Source organism: Cyphomyrmex costatus, unplaced genomic scaffold (genome assembly GCF_001594065.2).
Source record: "Cyphomyrmex costatus isolate MS0001 unplaced genomic scaffold, Ccosl1.0 scaffold149, whole genome shotgun sequence".
Taxonomy (NCBI): domain Eukaryota; kingdom Metazoa; phylum Arthropoda; class Insecta; order Hymenoptera; family Formicidae; genus Cyphomyrmex; species Cyphomyrmex costatus.
This window is the reverse complement of record NW_017275488.1, coordinates 249,868-268,730: the sequence shown is the minus strand read 5'-3', so window position 1 is coordinate 268,730 and position 18,863 is coordinate 249,868. Positions and strand designations below refer to the sequence as shown.

General features: G+C 34.6%; 1 pseudogene; it reads left to right on the top strand.

The window, feature by feature from the left end:
• The first annotated feature begins 3,097 nt into the window (after positions 1-3,097).
• Positions 3,098-18,863, top strand: part of LOC108783359 (alpha-tocopherol transfer protein-like) — a 43,713-nt pseudogene continuing 27,947 nt past the window's right edge.

The following is an 18,863-nucleotide window of genomic DNA, read 5'->3' as shown; positions in this document are numbered from 1 at the left end:
GAGAAATGTATCAGAATAGATATACTAAATCGATATAAAAAGAGTTAGTATGTGAGAAAAGTTAAATCATCTACAGGTCTAGACATTTTTTTATCAATAGCATTAAACGCGATAATTGACGTAAGAGTGTGCGTTGTAAAAATCACTCGCGTACACTGTATAATTGACAATGAAGTGCAAAAGAGAAAACATCTAGACACAGGCCTCTCATTTTCCTTTTCTTTCATCGCCTTCCTATTAACGCGATTTAATGGCAACTCTCTCGCGTACGCTTCCATCCTCTGATACTATTTAATTGCTGTGCATGCTCTCGCTCTTTGTTTCTCTTTCTCCCGACACTAACGAACACAGAGAAAGCGACGATCAGGAAATTATCCGCTTTTCTGCTACACAAGTTCATGAACGCGTTGACGAACAATCAGCGTTGCTGTTACAATGTAACATAAGAGGAACAAAATGCGATAAAACAAGCTACGATACGACTCGAAGAATCGATATATAGTATCTCGAAATAACCGAGTAGTAAAAACAGAACATTCTTGCGCGTGCAGAACTAAAAAAATATATAAAATTAAAAAAAAATGATCAGAATAAGTGCGTATATATATTATGCGAATGTTTGCGATTACGACTGAATGCACAATGCCGCGAGAAGAAATATCCGATCCCTTTATCCACGCATCTTTCGACCCCTCTATCCACGCATTGCGAGTTTAATATCAGACTCCTATATTAGTGCCGAATTATCGATTTTATTCTGCCACACGCGGTTCACCTCTCGCGGCTTAGGTAAATACATCTTATCGCTGTTACTTTGTAGCTACTTTGTTGTTCACAGTATGGAAGTCTTTTCGCTCGTCAACTTTTTGATTGTCGACATTGGAGCGATCGTTGAACATAAATCGATTGAGACTGATTGAACAATAAATAACTTGCTAACATCAAGTCTAAATAACGGAATTATATAAATATCATGAATAGAAAAAACATATTTAAAAAAAAAAGATTTTAGAGATTGAAAAGAGATTTTATAGCGAAACTTGTAAAAGAAATAATCTGTTATTAGTTATTCTTTATACCTATTACAATATCTAACATTCAAAAATTTATTCTTTACATTTGTAAGGCAATTCGTTTTACAAAAATGTAAAAAACTTTTACACAATTCTTTTGCAGAATAAATCATCAATTATATGACAATTCCAGATTATTTCGAATTAAAACGAGAATTTTTTTCGCGACGAGTTCTTGTTTAATACTTTTAATTGCTTAGTTCAATAACGAAAAGTATGTCGTTATGAAAAATCGATATCATAAAATTTCGTAGGTCTGATAACACGGAGAATGAAACTATAGAAATAGGTAAAGACAATATCGTTGCAACAAAATGTGTTACACCTGAAGATGTAAATGAAAAGAAATTTGCACTGTACGAGAGAAGACGATGAGCGAACGAAGAAGTACAAAGTAAGATAGCGAAGGTGACGGCAAGAAATCCTACCGTGTGCTCGCTGGTAACTATTCGATCCTAGATGCGAACAAGAAGTGCTACCAAGTACTACGTGAATGAGCAATATCGAGGAATACCTCGATGGCGGACGAGATAACGATTGATACACGGAGATAAACGGGTGGAAAAGGGTACTTTCGGCCGAAATCTGAACGTAAAGGAGTTTAAAGAAGTCTCATTTAATCGCCCTTCAAAGGAGAGGCAGGGAGAAACGGAGATAGAGAGAAAAGGAAAAAGATTCCGATAAAACACTGCACTTCCGGTCACTGAAAGCCAGCCCTCGGTGATGACTCGGAAGGCTGTCCATCTCTGAAACACACTTTGGCACTTTGACGTTCGACGTGCGACACCGAGTCAAGCCTCGTGCAACGAAATTGGACAGTCAAGACAACGTCAAGGGAAACGGCGATAGTGATGGGGTTGAAAGAAAGGCGCGCGATCAGACTGGGGAATAAGGAACATCAAACACGGAACGACCTTCTCGGCAGGGGCACGACATGAGTAGCCACGGCACTGCTTATTGATCTCACTAAAGGGCGAAAGGTACGTAGTGTACATGTGCACCCGGTGCGCACCGGACACCACTGCACGGCGAGCACGTAGTGCAACCACTATCGCGAGCAACGTTGGTGACGGCAGCGACGGTGGTGGTGGTGGTGGTGGTGGCGGCGACGGCGGTGGTGGCAGCGACACCACTGACACTCCACGATTATTATCCGCCATACTGGTCCGTCGTCCCGGTGCCGCCTGCCGCTGCTACCATCGTCGTCGCTGCCACCCTTATCCCCATCACTAACACTCTTCCACAACGAACTGTCACTGTAAACTTCGACACGTTGAGCTTGTGGATTGACTAGATTAGATAGATAAAAGATTCACTCCCGCGGGAATGTCTCGCGCGAGTTATACGTTTTGGCAGGTGCCGCCTGCGACACTCCGCATTTGTGACACTCACTCGCTCATTGCCTCCTTTCGGTGTCTCGAAAATGTCAGACCGGTGTCGATTAATCGGATTCACTCCCGTTCGCACTCTTCATGCACTCCTCTCTGTCACTCGTTATATTCTCTCGCTCTCACCCTCTCTCTCTCTCTCTCTCTCTCTCCCTTATGTTCACTCTCACCCTTGCACCTGATTCACACCAGCTTCCGCTCTACCTCCTCGTTGACGCGACACTTACGATGACCGAATCGAAGGGATTGTGGCAGGCCAGGGCTGCTGCTGCTGATGAGCGAACTCTCCTCGGTACCTGCCAAGCTTTTTCACTTGGCTATCATCCCGTACAACCCCCAAGATCTGCTCGGCCGTGGAAGGCAGGCAGGGCTGCTGGAGTCGGGGGTAGGGGGTGATGCTTGGTGGTCGCTCGCTGATGTCGGGGGAAGGGGGTAACGAGTGGGGGTACAACGGCCCGTGTGGGGTGGAGGTGTACTACCCCCCCTTATGGAATACAAGGAATGGTAAGCGAACGGGGGTGGCCTCGAGGAGAGGGCAGACGCGCACGCCAGGATGCGAGAAGCGTCGAAGGGGCGGTTGGAAAGGCGACGGGGGTGTTGGGAGGGCGAGGGCAGAGGCTCCCGTCACCGCTAGATATGGGTCACTTGGCGATCGATGCCGATATAGAGTCGCTGTATCGTCGGAGTCCGTTGCACGATCTTCCCTTACATCACTTCTCGCTCGCTTTCGTCGACCTGGGGGAATGGAAAGTGGTCACCCCTTCCTCTCGCCGCTGCGCTGGGACGCGCATCGTCGTCGGCTCGATCGCTCGCCGGCGTGTTTGCGCGCTCACGACATTATCATCGGCGACGGGGAGCGACCGGCCGCGATGATTCGCGCGCGATGTTAAAGGGGTTCGATCGACCGTGCCAAACATGGCGGCACCGCCACCCTGGTGGCCGATACCCTGGAAGTCTAGTGACTTGACGAAATGGTTCGCGTCGCGGCTACATGGGGGTGTAGCTTTCACAAAAGACCAATCAATACGCAAGAGGTGATCCTACGATATCTCTACTCTCTCTCCTTCTCATTGTCACTCCTTCTCTTCTTCTCTCTGTTTTTCTACTTCTCACATTCCCTCTTTCCGAAACTCTCCCGCCATCAACTCTCCCTCTCCTCCTTCACTTCCATCTTCACCGCCTACATCTATTTCATTTATCTTACTCTGTTCTTCGATTCTCTTCTATTCGTTTCATTCTAACCCGTCGTGCTTTCACCCCTCGCGCGCTCGCGACGATTTTTCTCTCGTGGACGAATGGCCTGCAATGTAGAATGGTATGAAGAATAGAGAGGGGGATCCGCCAAGAGATCCGGAGAAACAGTCTAATTTTAACACGGCGTCGCACGCACGTACGCTTATCCAAAATTTCCCCGTGCGGAATAGAGACGACAATACCTCCCTCGTCATCTCAAACGATCTTGCCGTATCACCAGGAACGTACCAATTTCGCCCCTGTAGAAATTCCAAATATTCTCCATGAATTCATAACATGATTAAGCCGATGTACCGATTATGTCAACACATAAATGCGAAGATTCTGGGGTCATAAATTGTTTAATTTTAATAATCTACAACATACAATAGTTTTAGAGATTTAATTATAATATTTCATTAAAGAAATGTTTTAATCAATTCGTAAAAGATATCATTATTAATTCAATAATGGCATGCAGTTAAGTGCGAAGAAATAATAAAGTATTGTTAGGAGTCTCGGTACATTGCCACGCAGACTAATTAGAATGTAATTTTCCTCCAGTTATGTTGCTGCATCGTTAAGAGAACTGTATGTACTTAAGGAAATAATAGTCTATATTCGACAACTATGCTTTCAACCGCAAATATCGCGATTAGATAAATTCACGTGCAAACTATAATACGAGAGAAGAGTTCCGCCGTGTGTTGTACATGATACAGCACAGAAACCGGATGCGTTGCAACGCCGCTAGCCGCTACTGCGATTCAGGACTCGGCGCGGTGCTGCGCAGGCGTCCGTTGACGTCATCGGGTCTAAGGCACGGGGTGTTATACGCTTATCAATGAACGTACGACGCCTACGGCGAGTACCTGTTCTCCAGCCAGCGCACCACCGGCGAGCACACCCTCCGCCGATCCTCCCTTACTCACCGCCCTTGCGACCGCGTGCCCTACGTGTTCATTCTCGTCGGTAGCCTTCGCGCTACCTGATCACCGTTCATTGGCCAGATGTACAAGAGCGATGGTTGAAAGCCAATACCTCGCAATCTATTTTCTCACCAACACGCATAATACGAAATCTGGAAAATTGTAGACGAATGAAAACTTTATCCACATTCCTTTCAACTTTTTAATAAGAATTGTAATTATTATCGCGAATTAAAATCTTGTCTTGAAATTAAAATGCTCAGAGAATATCATTTTTAAAAATAGTCTTTTGAATTGCTTTTTTAAAGTTATATATAACAATGTTAATATATACAAGGTGTCCCACGTAACTGTGATCACGATTTTTCCGGCACTTCCGATGATCTGACAAAAATTATTTTGGATAAAAGTTAATCAGTTTTTAATGGGCTAAAAATTGCAATATTAAACATTTGAAAAATACTCTTTTTTTTTTAGAAAAAAAGTCGAGGTGACCATAATTTTTTTAAATAGCACTACATATTTTTTACTTCATAATATCGTAACTGATGTCAAGACGAGTTCAATGCTATACCTTGAGATGACCTTACAGTGAGATTTTTATATGGACTATTCTACAGTAGAAAGATTTTTGTAACTACTACAGACATGAATTTTTGTTTTTTAAATAAAACTACAAATACAAAACAACAAATTATAAACAAAAATAGTAGTAGAACAAAAAATTATAACAAATTTAATGAAAGAAATTATGTAATTACAATAAGTATTCGAATTGTAGTCCATTTTCTTATAGGCACAATTCTGCTTTATGTAATAAATTTCCACAAGTTGCTCCTATAATGCTATCACGGCGAATTTCTTCGCATGTTGTACGTATTCACTGCTTTAAATGTTTCATATTTTTAATTGATACCGCGTAGACTATTGATTGCAAATGATCCTATAAAAAAAAATCTAGTGGTGACAAATCGGGGGACCGAGGTGGCCAAGGAATTGGTCCGTAAGTGCCCAATCAACTTTCTCCGTATTTTGAATTTAGATATTGAACAACAATCCGAGTGTTATGAGATGGATAACCATCTTGTTGGAAATAAATACGTTGCACAACATCATTCGGAAGTATAATACTTGCAACAATATTGGAAGTTGAGAACGAAGAAAATTTAAGTAAGCTTAGGCTGTCAAATTGTGTTCATAAAAGTAAGGTCCAATCAGATAACCGTATACTAAACCACATCAAACATTCACTGTAACTTTCTGTTGAAAATTATGTTCTCGGAACCAATGGGGATTATCTTTCGATTAAAAGTGACGATTATGACGGTTAATTACACCATTATTTGAAAACTCACATTTATCTGTCCATAGGACATTCTGTAATATTTTAGGATTACTTTGGTATGTAACAAATAACCATGCTATAAAATTTAGACGATGTTGTGAATCAGTTATACGTAAATGTTGTACTTTGGTCATTTTGTAAGGATGATAACGATTTTGTTTTACCATCTTATGAGCAGAACTCTTAGGTAAACCAGTTTCAGTAGCAACTGTACGAATGAAAGTATGCGGATTTTCTTCTAAATGTGCTAGGACCGTAAGAATATTGTCTGCAGTTGTACTTAAATGCAGTTTGTTCTTTTTCTTCTTTTCAAATTCTCCATAATTTCTTAAATTCTTTTCAATGTTATAAAACATTGTTGCACACGGTGATGTCTCTGAGGATACCTTGTGGCATACAGGATTGCAATTTCACGTGCATTCCTTTTACATTCGCTGAATATTAACAGCATATGAATTTTCTTATTATAGGAATACATTTTCGACAAACTGAGACTGAACTATAATTTACTCTAACAACAAACTAAGGTTGAACACAAGAATTGTTGAAACGTTCGAGCTACGCTATGCTACAATGTTGATATTTTTTCCATGTATACATACACAAGTGTAATAAATTGTGAACTACATTTGTTCATGATTGATTGTAAGGTCATCTCAAGGTCATAGTATAGCAGGTCATTGAACTCATCTTGACGTCAGTTACAATATTATGAAATAAAAAATATGTAGTGCCATTTAAAAAAATTAGGGTGACTTCAACTTTTTTCTTAAAAAAGAATATTTTTAAAATTTTTAATATTGCAATTTACAGCCCATTCAAATCTGATTAATTTTATCCAAAATAATTTTTGTCAGATCATCGGAGGTGCCGGAAAAATTTTGATCACAGTTACGTGGGACACCCTGTATATATTCGATGAAATTTACGTACCAAGTTGAACGTTCAGTTTTACATTTGTATTTCCTACAAAACTATGCAACTTCCTCACAGTAAAACTCTCTTAGAGGAGAGGCCCCTATTATGAGATACCGAGTTCATTTTGTGTAATTACTAAATGTTTATTGGTAGAATTAAAAAAAATAATAGGTCATTTTGAAGAGAATTTAATAAGCTTTAAGATAGTGTTATGTAAAATTTAATTCAAATTTTATTTTATTTTTTAATTAAAGAAATGTAAAAGGTGAACAAATCGCAAAGTCGAAAAATTGTGCTCCTAGTATGAGATACCCCGAGAAATCGATAATAAAGCACAAAGTACATCAGTATTATAATTAAAAAAACTTTATTTGATGTTTCTAACATATCAACGTACAGCTATGCGCGTAAATTGAGCATGTGATGCATTGTATTCAGGATTTGTCTTCAGTAGTAATTGGAATGAAGTATTGCAGAAACAGACCCTCAATGTTCATTCCGGTTATTCTTTTTATTATTGTACAATAACATTTATACTTTAACATCGATTTTCACTTGGGCACAGAAGTATAGATTATTTCATATTAGAAATATCCTGGGTATCTCATATTACGAGTATCACGTCTTACAGCTTTACGATCATCAAATCTAACTTCTTTAATTAAACAATTCAACATATTTCGTATTTTTCTATCAGTACGATCTTACTCTATTACTACATGAAGAATTTATTGCCAAATAATTACTTATTAAATAATAAACAAAGATTAAAGGCTTATCTCAATGAAACTTGAAAACATTCAAACTCTAAAATTTTATTTTACAATTACTGTAGACATGATCTAACAATGAATTTTCCACTAAATAGTTTTCAATCCAAGAGCAATAATTTCATGATAGAATCAACAGATAGCATTTATTAGTTTAGCAGAAACGCCACTATCTCATGTTAAGCGCCTATCTCATAATAGGGAGCTTTATATCTAGCAGTCATCGCTCGATATATACCTAAGTGCATCTTTTCCATTGAGTAACTTAAAGCTTGAATCGATCGTCGGACCGTGCGATTCGCTTAATCAACCGAGCCGTATCAGTGTCATTTCATCATCATCAGTTCGAACTTTAACCAATTGATATAATATTAAATTTAGAAACGTCACATGTGAGATATATCTTTAATAAAAGTAAGATACTGTTTTTATATTTTTAATTTCATAAAATTTGAAATAAATATTTTCTAATAGTGATTCTGATGATTTGTAAAAATAAATAAGAATTTCAATAGTTATATAAATGTAAGAAATTTATTTATAGTTTACACTAGTTAGGCACGAAAACGTCCTGTTCCGCTTTGTGCTGGTCATGTGACTTTAGCGAAAGAGAAATTTGCATGTTTGAGAGGTAATCTTGGATGCACGTCTTCGTTTTTTTTCACTCCTCGCGAAACGTTTCACGAAGATCATAGTTGTTATCGTAGAAGACTTCAGCATGGTTCTTGAAATCACCGTCTGTAAACAGAATGAATTGCAAAATATTCATTTACCGGAAATAAAAATACATTTTGATCTAAGTTTATTTCAGTATTTGTAATCGATTCTTATACTTAAGAGAGATTGTCTTAAATACAGCCTTGAGTTTTAATTGTTTATGTTATTTTTAAAAATAAATATTACATAAATAAATAAGAGATTGTAAAATTTTTTCTCTGACAAAGGAACATCTTTGTAAGATTAATTAAAGGAAAAAATCTATTACTTTTGTATATCGTTATACGGACTCTAGGAGTCCTTCTTTATGACAGCCGCTTTTATGATGGCTCCTTTATTTATTTATACAGACTTCTACATTATATAATGTCATAATAGTGCAATAGAACTAATATAATATGTGCAAACAGGACATTTTTTTATTATATGCTGACTACTACGCAAGCTAAACGCGAAGTCACTGTAGTCGCAGTGTGTTCACCAGCGCCGAACCTACATTCTGTTGTATTCTCCGTGAACGCTATATATTTCTTTCAAGTGCAATTCACTGTTTAATTACAACACATATACATTACCATAAAATAAGATTTTTTAAAAATATATTTTTTTACGTATGTAAATACGCTAAGTATATTTTCAAACGCAATTTAGAATAGTGTACATTAGAATACATAATTGTGGAAAAGTATGTGTTGAGAGTTATTAAAAATAAAATCATACACACACGCACACACATTAATAAATAAAGAGAAAATTAGTTTTGTGCGGCGACGAATACAGTGATTAATCAATTTTTAAGAAAAAACCGAACTTATAAGAATAACCAACGCCATTTCTTTGTTTTTTCAGGTATAAAAAAAAGTCAAATTGTAACTTATTGTGATGCATTATAGAATTAAAATCATGAAAGTAAAAATTATTTTATTAAATCATTTTATTTGACGGTATAAAAATGTATTTGTGTCTTGTAAAGTTTTATTCATAAAATTTCTATTCATATACACGTATTATAAACTGTTTTAATCAAAGACATTATCATTATATATGTAAGAAAAGGCGAGGGATTGTGAACATGTAATCACACAAAAATAAAATAATACTATTTTTACTCTTTAGAGTAAAGGTCAGGTAGTGATAACACTTTCTGTATATTCACAACATAATCCGATATAAATACATCGGTCAGTGTAACATTATTAATACATAATTGTAGATTACATATATTAACAGTGCGCAATGATACATATTGAAGCTGTTATACACAAATTAAATTAAATAAACGTAAAAATGTATGTTTAATACGATATAAATGTAAAAACGGATTCAATTATGACATTCTCAATACATTTTATCGTGCTGTAAGCCAAATCTGTTTATATAATTTGCAATATTTGTATTTTATTTTACACAGATAAAATCAGTGTACAATAGCTTTAATATGCACTGGTGCATGCGTCCAGCCGAGTTCGCTATAGGATAAATATCATTACGTAAGATCTTCATGAATAAATTTTTTGAATTTGTGCATTAGTTCAAAGAAAATCCTTTCAAAACAGCAGGTTTATGTTTTGACAACAATGCTTACAATTACTTCACTCTCCCACGTATAAATTATGCAAATAATAATCTTAGACTCGTGTTCAGAACGCGATTTTATCCATAAACATAAACTTTTTTATTTGAAATTCTATAGTGTACGTAATTTTAACTACATATTAAATATGTATTAACATTATAAAGCGTGTTCTGAATACGAGCCTTAATTTTTTAATATTGAATATCTTTACGTTAAATTCAGTACACTCTATATACAATGCTATGCCTTTTAAATATAAGATATATTTTTAAGTGCCAAAAATAATCTTAATTCTGATCCAAACATATTGAGATTGTGCAAATAGTAATTATTGTGACGCCACTCGAACGAAATTACATACTAGCTATTCGTAAGCGACAGTTTTAATGTTTGCGATGAACGTTCTATATTACCCCATGGGAACTCAATAGTCCGCATTTTAGTTTACGTTTTACGCCATTTGACTTTACACTCTGAATTTTCTTTGTTTTGCTATCTTACGTGTCTATGTTGATAAAAAAGGTTACCATTAATTTTAATAGATAGTCCTTCCAAAATATTTAATGAAATTATTATACGATTATTATATTATTATAACACAATTTTTTCATAGAATGAGATTCGGCCACACGATTGAAGACTCTCGGAAGAAATATCCGGAAATCACGGACGAAATTTTGAATAGTCTGCAAAAATGGGCGAATGATTTAGGCCTTCCCAATATTCCCGAAGAACAACTGGCATTATTCGCACACAGTTGTCACTTCGACATGGAGGCCACAAGACGATGCATGAAAGTTTATTACAAAATACGAGCCACGAGCCCGGAATTTTTTAACAGTAGGAATTCCAACAGTTTGCAATTTAGCCTGAAAACTTTGTACGTATTTATCAGCACTTCTTAAATTGATTTGTTGACTTCTTAAATAATTTTTATTCAAATTATAGATTAAAAAGGCTCAACAAATTTAAAAATATCAAAACGTAACAGGACTACGAGCCATGAAAATAAAACATTCAATTTAAATATACGAATTTAATAACATATTATAAGAAAAACAAATTAAAACAGTGAAGACGTAATGTGAAACAAAGTAAAACATAATAAAAACAAACGTTTCAATCCCTGTCGGATCATTATCAATGCTTATGTATAAATTAACGGTTAAGAATTAAAAAGACGCATATACGAAAAATTATAACAAATAAGAAACAGATGAAAAATAATTACATAAAAAAAAAACAGAGAGAGAAAAAATTACATAAATTGACGTGACGCTCGCCATCTCTCTCATTTTTCGCATATCATTGAAATTTCGTTAATTCCTGTGTGCGCAAGAGACTCAAAGCAATCTGTTAAAAAAATATATGTACCGTAATAATTGCAGATTCATTATAATCATAATTTTTGAAAAACATATATAGAAACTCGAAGTAATCGTTTAAATATAATCACAAATATGCGTATGAAAATAAAAATAATTTTTTTATGTAATTATTTTTTATCTGTTTCTTATATTATTTGTTATAATTTTTCGTATATGCGTCTTTTTAATTTTTAACCGTTAATTTATGCATAAGCATTGATAATGATCCGACAGGGATCGAAACGTTTGTTTTTATTATGTTTTACTTTGTTTCACATTATGACTTCACTGTTTTAATTTGTTTTTCGTATAATATGTTATTAAATTCTGTATATTTAAATTGAATGTTTTATTTTCATGGCTCGTAGTTCTGTTACGTTTTGAAATTTTTATTCAGTTAAAAAATAAATAAAAAATGAAATGAAAGCTTTGTTTCGCAAATAAAAGAGAAATGGTTTAAAAGAAGCACCTCATATATCGTGATGAAAAGAATGTAATTTTTTTGGAATTTTTTGGATAGAACAGTCTTTAATTTGCCTTGACCTTGACAAATGTTATCCAAATGATGATTTTGAACAACATTCAAGAGATTTTAGCCGTCGATAGCACATCTAAGCAGGCCCGGATTAAGGGGGGGGCTATAGCCCCAGGCCCCACGGAAATAGGGGCCCCCGTTACATTAAAGAAAAAATTTTAATTCTTTGATTAAAATTAAAATTAAAATCATTCAAAATTACTTTAAATCTTAAAAAAAATTAGTTTTTATTCCCTTAATATATAGTAATAGTAGATGCTGTCCCATACATTTTATTTGTCTTTTCAAAGTACACTTCTCAACCAAATTAAAGGATCACTTGTTCCACCCTGCAAAAATAGGTAAACGTTGAGATAGAATAACTTCGTAAAAAATCATCGTATCGAGATGTTTAAGAAAGCATTTTAAAGCTTGAAATCTCTACTTTTCAGACCTGTAAAAACGGTCTTACTGATATTTCGTGAAGTTGCACAATCATAAATAAAAGTGTATCAAACCTAAAAATTTTTTACAAAATTTGCGAAGTTCCACGGAGCCAAGAAAAAATTGTGCACAAATGCGGTTTACAGCTGTCGAAAAAGTGAATCTTTACCTTCAATTTGCTTTTTTATTGAGCTCTGTACGATTTTTTTTGACCGAGTTATTCAACGTTTAATTAAAAATAGCCTTTTTACATCAACATTAAATAATTCGTTGAAAAAAAATCGTACAGAGCTCAACAAAAAAATAAATTGAAGGTAAAGATTCACTCTTTCGAAAACTGTAAACCGCATTTGTGCACAATTTTTTCTTGGCTCCGTGGAACTTGGCAAATTTTGCAAAAAATTTTTAGGTTTGACACACTTTTATTTATGATTGTGCAACTTCACGAAATATCAGTAAGACCGTTTTTTCAAGTACAGATTTGAAAAGTAGAGATTTCAAACTTTAAAATGCTTTTTTAATCATCTCGATACGATGATTTTTCACGAAAATATTCTATCTCAAAGTTTGCCTATTTTTGCAAGGTGGAACAAGTAATCCTTTAATTTTGTTGAAAAGTATATTAAACTGGATAGTTGAGAAGTAAATGATTGATGTTTTTCCCAATGTTTACATAACGCTTAGAATATTTGTAACTATACCAATAGCAAATTGTGAAGCAGGAAAGATCTTTCTCTGTTCTTAAAAGAATAAAAAATATGTACAGAACAGTGATGTTGGACGAACGATTATAACATCTTTAACTGGCTTAGCAATCGAATCTGAATTACTAAAGGCCATCACACGTATAAAAATTTTAGTAGTAATCGTAAGGTCTTAAGATCGAATGATTTTAATAATTTAGTACAAGATTTTGTAAAATTAAAATTGAAAAAAAATTTTAACTAAAGAATGTATTAATTTATTTATTTGTCTCTAATCTTTATATGATTCAATTTTAATGTTTATTGTGTTGGATTAAATAACCTAATTATACTGCTTTACGTATAAACGTGATAATCCTTTTTTTTTTAAGATTAAAAAGAAGGGCCTCCTAAAGTTAAATAGCCCCGGGCCCCTCAATTCTTTAATCCGGGTCTACACCTAAGATAATGTTAAATGCCGGCGTAACTTTCAAGCATTATAACTCGAAAAGTATACTTCATGAAAAAATATTTTATCAGGTAATTATGCACTTTAGGGGACCCAGCTCCGATGACCTTGACCTTGACATATGTTGTCAAGGTCATGATTGTGAGCAACTTTGCCTTAACAATTAGGCGGCGGTCTCTTATAGTTTCTGAGATATTTAGACCAAAAAGTCTAATTTCGTATAATATAATGATATGTCTTTTCGCTTTCGGTAAATATCTAGAAAATAAAAAATGGGAAACACCTACTTTGTAAAGTACTGAATGTTGCGAAGTATACGATATTAAATACTATTCTGCACCCCCTCCCCCTATGTAAATGTGTTAAATCTTCTACGCGAAGCAACTCTTATTCCCCTCCCCCCTATGCACGGGCACACGACTTCCATGGTAAATATCTAGAAAATGGGAGGCATCTACTTTGTTTGTAAAGTAACTTTCACTCCTCCCCCTGCACAGGGGCACACGACTTCTACGATTGTACTGTTGCTATGATAGTACTGTCGGGGCAGACTTCTGTCGACGTTGTGGGTGCGGGGAGGGGGGGCGAAGGCCACCCCTTGCACCCGCCCGTGTGTGTGTGTGTAAAATATCAAGCAATAGACTCATAATCGTTATATAACGAATGGAACAAACACACACACACCGTCGACAGAGGTCTGCCCCGACAGTACTATCATAGCAATAGTATAATCGTAGAAGTCCTGTGCCCTGTGCAGGAGGGGGGGGGGGAGTGAAAGTAACATAGCGCGTGGAAAGTTTAACGTTTCTGAACAGGGAAAGGTGTAGAATAGTACTTGATATCATACGTATATTGCAGAAATGAAACGTATATTTTAGAACTATGATCGTTAATAACTTTTTAACGACGGACGAGCGACGGGAATGGTCAATGATATTGACCTTCTTAAGGGTCAAGGTCAAGGTCACTCGGAAGTCATTTGAGGCTGACAGTGTAAAGCGAAATATTTACACAGTAGGTTTCACTACTGTTAAAAATAACTTCAACGCTTAATATCTCAAAAACTATAAGAGTCCGCCACCTAGTTATAAAGGCAAAGTTGCTCAGAATCATGACCTTGACAACATATGTTAAGGTCAAGGTCATCGGAGCTCGGTCCCCTAAAGTGCATAATTACCAAAAAAATTGATGTGATTTTGTGACCTGACCTTGGCGACGCCACCCCAGGTCAAACGGATGTGATTAGTAAATAGATCTTTTTGAACCCTACAACTTTTGTCTGAAACACTTTTCTGTAACATTTATACTTTTCATGATATTCAGGTGTTCCGGCACTTTCCGAACACCCTGTATATTGCCAATAAGTTCTGCTTAACGATCTACAATAAAATCATCTATAACTACGTCAATTCTTCGAATTTCGTTCTAAAACTCAAGAGATATATTTTTGATGGATTAAATTATTAAATTATGCAAAAAATTTCGATTTTTTTTACCTATTACATGAGGTGCCCCCCTTAATCTTTCGCGATGCATATGTGTAATTCTTATATCGCAGATACGAAAAATCGCGGAAATAATTTGAAAAAAATGTAATATTTGTTTACGCAACTCGAGCTTCTCAATTCGATGCGACTATGTTACCGAAAATATTATTGTCTATATCTTTGTTCCAATGATTAATTGTTACAAAGGCTACATGGATGCAAAATAATTTTTTTCCGCCTTAATCAATCTTATTTTTTCTCTTTTAATCCGTTTTGTTCTTTAATTGCCTACCAATAGTACTTTGGTATTTAATATCAGAGCTGGACATGTATTTAAAATATTTTTTTATTTGAAAACAGCATTTGTAAGACAATTATATCACGTATTTTGTATTTCAGCCGAGTACATGAAAATATTCTGTATTTTATATTTTATGGAAGTATATAAAAGTATTTTGTATTTCACAATTAATACAATAAAAGAATGAAAGTATTTTGTATTTTAAGTGTTAAGATTGACGATTAATGTTATTATTTAAATTATGAAATACATAAAGCTTTTAACCTTTCAATTTTAAATACAAAATACGTAATATTTTTATGTACAATGCTGAAATATAAAATACAAAATCTACTTTTATTGCAAAACTATGTATTTTAAATAAAACATATTGTATTTTAAATACATGTCCCGCCCTGTTTAATATGACAGCATTAGAAATCTTTAGTGCTATGTTTATCCGGTTATCCCGCGTCGGTCTATTTATGACGCACTCATTTAGTACTGATAAGCGTTTTAATAACAAAGAAAGATCTTTTATTTCTGACCCTGCTTTCTTGATTCTAAAACAATTATTTGATTAGATTCAAAGTTTGCATAATTGCAATTAAACTTGTGCGATATTTGTGCAATAAATAACGGCAACGAATTTCTTTCTTAGTTCAATGTTCGTTCGTTGGTGTATATACAGGGCTTAATACATTAAAATATGCTCAAAAAGTTTAACTTTTATTTATGTTGAAGAGAGAACACAATACTTCCCAAGCTGGATCAAAATGGTAACCGGATAATTTTGCAACGAATAGCGGATCCACGACCATCTCAGTTCATAATGAATGACAGTATCAAGCTACTGTTGATGAGCATCGACGCGAGTCTCTATATGGACGGTTGTTCGGAGGGATATATATTTATTTTTGATATGATTAATATCCGATTTGGTCACTTGTTCAAATTGTCGATAAATAGCTTCCGCAAATTATTCGAATACATTCAAGAAGGCATGCCAGTGAGGCTTAAAGGCATGTACATAGTGAACGCAAACTGGATCGTGGACAAAATGATGGTGCTTATAAAACCATTCATAAAGCAAGAGCTATTCGAAATAGTAAGTTGATTTACAATTTCCGCCCAGATGCAGAATGTGACCAAGATTGATAAAAGCATTTTAATAGCATTCCTCTACTAAAAAAAAGCGTTTTAATATAATTTTGTAAACGTATTTTTTACAACACTAGCACGTTTATAGGATTTTGGGATTAAAACTGTAGGGCATCAAAGCGTCAAGGCGGTGCTATAGTTTTAATAAAAATTAAAGAAATTATATAATTTAACTCTTTCGTGTCTGGGATGGCATATAGTATATGTGATAAGTCTTTAAAAATTCATATTTTTCACAAAAATAAAGATAGCTTCTTTCTTCATTTTAAAAATAAAGATAAAACTTTTCATAAAGTAATCAACACAATTTTTGCTTCTACAGAAATTCGTAAAATGAGGGAAAAATGACGAATATATCTTCCATAAAAATTAAAATAGCGAGTTTTCTCTGGACTCATTTTGAAGAGTAACGTAAGAGCTTTTATAAGAAAAATCGCAGGGTTGGCAACGTTACCTCATAAAAATAACTAGTTACCGTTACCGTTCTTTTTCCTGAAAAGTAATTCGTTACCGTTACTCGTTACTGATTTGCAAAAGTAACTCGTTACCATTCCTTTACTAAAAAACATAACTAGTCGTTATTTTTTTCGTTACTTTTTTTATACTTATACAATATTATATGCAGATTTTTGCAGTAAATATAAAAAAAATATAACAGAGAATTCTACATATCTTCTAGTAGAAGAATGAAGGTCAAAAACTGAAATGTATGTATATATATATAAAATAAATAATGAAAAGGCTCTATATGTATAAGACAATACAAATATAAGAAGGGCAAAGAGCCAAGTAAATTTATCAATAAAGTACTTCAATATTTAAAATTTAAAAAACATTTTAATAAGATCTTTAAAAATTACAAATTAACAGACGTTTCGACTCCGATCGGGTCATTTTCAATGTTACAAATTATTAGAATTAAAATGAATAGTGAACACATTTTTCTTCTGATATAAATTCTTCTTCTAGTAATTGTAAAATATCTTACACAGTTTTAATTATATTTTATATTAATTGACTAAATAATTTTAATCATGGACTTGTTGCTTCATTTGTATTTTTGACAAGGTAATAGAACTTTTGTATTTATTTATTATTTTTTATTGTTTGTAATTTTATTAATTCGTATATAATTTTCATTAGGATCAATTTATACTTATTATTTCAACATATGACTATTGCTATACCGAATACTTTATATCAGAAGAAGAATGTGTTCATTATTCATTTTAATTCTAATAATTTGTAACATTGAAAATGACGTGATCGAAGTCAAAACGTCTGTTAATTTGTAATTTTTAAAGATCTTATTAAAACGTTTTTTAGTTTTAAATAATTGAAATATTTTGTTGATAAATTTACTTGCTCTTTGCCCCTCTTATTTTGTATTGTACATATATAAATTCTCGGTAAAAATGTAGATTAGGGGAGCCTCCCCCAATGACATTGACCTTAACATATGTTGTCAAAGTCATGACCCTGAGTGACCTTGAGGAAGTTTTAATCCTCGGACCTAACTCGTTAAAAAGTTATTAATAAAAAAAGTTTCAAAATTAACGTATCATTTCTGCCATATATGTATTATAACAAGTACTATTTTTACACACGCGCGCGCGCGCACACACACACACACACAATATAACAAACCAAGAATAAATGCAATCAAAATGAATACAAGAGGTACACTTCTTACCATTTATGAATCACTATTCTACACTCGATTCTACACCTTTCCCTGTTCAGAAACGTTAAACTTTCTACGCGAAGTAACTTTCTCCCCCCCCCCTGCATAGGGTCACACGACTTCTACGATTGTACTATTGCTGTGATTGTACTGTCGGGGCAGACCTCTGTGACGGTGTGGGTGGCCGAAGGCCGCCCCCTTGCACCTGCCCGTGTGTGTGTGTGTGTGTGTGTGTGTGTAAAATATCAAGTAATAGACTCATAATCGTTATATAACGAATGGAACATCGTAAGTTAGATTAATAAATTCATGCAAATGCATTTTTAATGTTTGTAAAACGTCTTACTTGCGTCGAGGTAATCTGACTGACTAATTGAAACATATCGATGGAAACTATTCACAACGACTGAAAAACTCAAAACAAAGATATATCAATATAATATTTTCGGAAATTTATCCAAAAGAAGTCACAGTACACTCCCGCACCCACACCGTCACAGAGGTCTGCCCCGACAGTACAATCACAGCAATAGTACAATCGTAGAAGTCGTGTGCCCCTGTGCAGGGGGGGAGGGGGGGGGGTAAAAGTTACCTCGCGTGGAAAGTTCAACGTTTCTGAATAGGGAAAGGTGTAGAATAGGACTTCATATTATACATGTATAGCAGAAATAATACGTTAATTTTGAAACTTTTTTTGTTAATAACTTTTTAACGAGTTAGGTCCGACGGTTAAAACTTCCTCAAGGTCACTCAGGGTCATGACCTTGACAACATATGTCAAGGTCAAGGTCATTGGGGGAGGCTCCCCTAATCTACATTTTTACC